The following is a 3,420-nucleotide window of genomic DNA, read 5'->3' on the forward strand; positions in this document are numbered from 1 at the left end:
TCCAGCATCACAATTCGAAGGCATCGATTCTTCTTCTGTCACCTTTAGTCATGTCCACCTCTCTGATGCATGACAATTGTGAAGATCAGTATTCATATCAATTTCTTGGTTTTGTTAGCATTACTCTTGGGTTCAGTAGAGTACATTTTCAATTTAACTGTGTAAATTTAGTCATGTAAATTTTCAATTTAACAATTTCCAGGTAACTACACATAATGGACTAGAACTGCCCCTTAGGACTTTCTGGGTTGTGAGCCTGTGTGAGTAGTTCACCAGGCACCTATTAACCATATGACATATGCTATCAATGCTAGAGAAATGGCAATAAGACTCTCTTGCTGCAACTTCCTGAGAGTCCTTAATCACTGTAAATGTAAAGTTAAACAACAAAAACCCACTTCCTTGTGATTATTGTGTACCATTGAGTTAGAATAGACCCATAGCTGACCCTCTGGTGGGTTTTCAGAGGCAGTTAATTGCACAGGATGAGATTGCCTACTTTTCTCCCATAGAGCAGCTGGTGGATTTGAACTGCGTACCTTTAGGTTTACAGCACAGCTTCTTGCCACTAGGCCACCAGAGCTCCCTAAAATGCATCATAGAATTTGAAATGAAAAAAAAACAAAAACCCCAACAACCCATATTGAGATATGAAGTAAAAGTAAAGTATATGCTTACATCCGTTTTAGTTCGATGTTAGACTATTCCTCCAAAACATTCCCAAGTACAATGAAAGTCATACTTATGCCATGCTCATAGCTGAAGAAAGGGAGAGAGAAAACAAACCAATGGAACATAGCAAGGAAGGAAAGCTAGAAAGAAAAAGAAATGGGCGAGAAGGTGACAGAATGACCGGAAAGAAAATGCCAAGATGATGGAACGGTCTTGGGATGGCAGCTGCCCATCAGCAATTGACAAAATCCGTAGAATTTGGGATAAAGACTTTAAAAAAAATTTATTATTAATTTCAATGAAAATTTACAGAGACTTTGGATTTCCATTCATTCATTGTTTCACTTTTCTCCCCTCCCGACCCTGCCCCCTAACACACTATCCTCTTGGAAAAGTAAAAGAAAAAATTCTTTCATTGTTTTACAAACCCTCCCCCAGGTCCACTCCACTATGCAGCCTTCACTCTGGAATCCTGTCATGACAAAAATACCTAATCACATATCCCTTTGAAACAGTTTTCTCCCTCATCTGTTTCAATGCAGTGTATATACGTTATTGAACCCATCTTTCTCAGTATCTCCCCAACCCTGAGGTCAGTCCTGTTTTACAAAAGTGACACCACACAGTATTTGTCCTTTTTGGACTGAGATACTTCACTCAGCATAATGTCCTCCAGGCTCACCCATTTGAATAATATTGCATGGGTTCCTTGTTTTTCAGTGCAGCATAGTATTCCATCGTGCAACTATACCACAGCTTCTCTATCCATTCACTTGTTGATGGGCACTTAGGTTATTTCCAACTCCTTGCTATTGTGAACAAAGCCGTGATAAACATGGGTGTGCATATATCTGCTTGGATGTCAGTTATGGTCTCTTTGAAATATATTCCCAGTAGTGGAATTGCTGGGTCAAATGGTATCTCTATTTGCAACTTTTTGAGAAAGCGCCATACCGCCTTCCACAGTGGTCACACCATTTTACACTCCCACCAACAGTGAATCAGGGTTCCAGTTTCTCCACAACCTTGCCAGCATTTTTTTTTGCTTGCTGTTCTGTTAAATTTTGCTATTTTAACTGGGGTGAGATGATATCTCATAGTTGTTGTTTTTTTTAAAATTATTATTAAATTTTGTTAGTTTTAGTGAACACTTACAGAGATTTTGGGTTTTCATTCATTCATTGTTGCACTGTTTTCTCTACCCTCCTCCCCAGTTTGTTCTTCTTCCCCAGCCCGAATATCTGTTTTAATTGTCCAATTGCCACAGTGCTTGTCTAAGCCAGTTCTGATTAATCTCCTTTGTTAGTGTGTCCTTTGCCATTCCCTATCACTCCTCCCTGAGAGAGACTTCACCCTGATTCATAAGGAAAAGGGGATGGCGTATTCTCTTAGCTACTTCCTGCTGAAAAGGGATGCTGTGGGTTTCAGGGTGAAGATCTTCTCTCACTACTCTAAAGGGCCCCTTTGGCAGTAGGAAACACATAGACTATTATGGAGATTGATTTTGGAATTTAGATGCACTGTTATTAATTGTGCTTAGCCGTACATGTTCATATCCTTGAAGATGTATCATGGAAGTGTTGCAGCCTAGAAGATACAAATTTAACTAACAAGTTAAAAGTACATGAGTCAAAAATTAAAAAGCAATAATATTCTGAGTAGAGGTTCTAATAGTGGCACAAATCAAGTTACAGAGGGAAGGTGGTTCTTACACTAAAAGGCCTATAGACTAGCACTTTGTCTATTATAGTGTAGAGGTTAGGATAATTTGCATCTCTCTTAGAACTAGGGATTTTGAACATTTACTCATGTGCTTGTAAGCTATCTGAAAGTCTTCATTTCTACTCTGGAGATGTGGATCTTCACAAGAGGAGGCTATCCATCCTTCTCCTGAGAAGCAGCTAGTGGTTTTGAACCATCAACCTTTTGATTAGCAGCCCAACATGTTATGCATTCTGCCTCTAGAGCCCCTAAATGGAATCCTTAAAAGCAAATACAGGGAAAGAGCTAGAGATTAAAAATTTGAGAAAGACTTCATGTGTCCTGTTGGCTTGAGGACAGAGGGGACACATGAGAAGAAATACAGGAGGCTTGTGAGAAAAAAAAAAAAAAACACCAAAAAGCAGCATCCAGCTGACATCCAGCCAGGAAACAGGGACATTAGTCCTGCGGCTGCATGTAATTGATTTCTTCCAACAATGAGATTGGGTAGGCTCTCCTGTGCTAGAAGCTTAGCCCCCCATTGATACTTCCAGTAGAACCAGACTCTGAGCTGAAAGCTGAGATCCTAGCTATGCTGTGTTGGACTTGTGAACCACAGAAATAGTGTAATCAGAAATTGGTGTTGTCTTGTTGTTGTTATGTGCCATCGAGTCGTTTACGACTCAGAGTGATCGTATGTACAAGAGCCCTAAACACCGTTCTATCCTGTGCCAACCTCACCGTCTCAAACACACTCATTCCCACCACTCCACTCACAGAATCGATCCTTCTCATCGCGGGCCTTCCTCTCCTCTGCCATCTCTCCACTCTCCCAAACATGACGTCCCTCTCCAAGGACCAGTCCCTCCTTGCAACGTGTCCAAAGTATGTCAGACGAAGCTTCAGAATCCTTGACTCCAAGGAGCATTCTGGCTTCACCCTCTCCAGGACAAACCTATTCGTTCTCCGAGCAGTCCATGGTATATTCAACACTCTTCTCCAGCACCACAGCTCAAAGGCATCCATTCTCTTTCTATCATCTCTATT

This window comes from Elephantulus edwardii, unplaced genomic scaffold, assembly GCF_000299155.1.
Source record: "Elephantulus edwardii isolate Elephantulus edwardi_28Jun2011 unplaced genomic scaffold, EleEdw1.0 scaffold00268, whole genome shotgun sequence".
Taxonomy (NCBI): domain Eukaryota; kingdom Metazoa; phylum Chordata; class Mammalia; order Macroscelidea; family Macroscelididae; genus Elephantulus; species Elephantulus edwardii.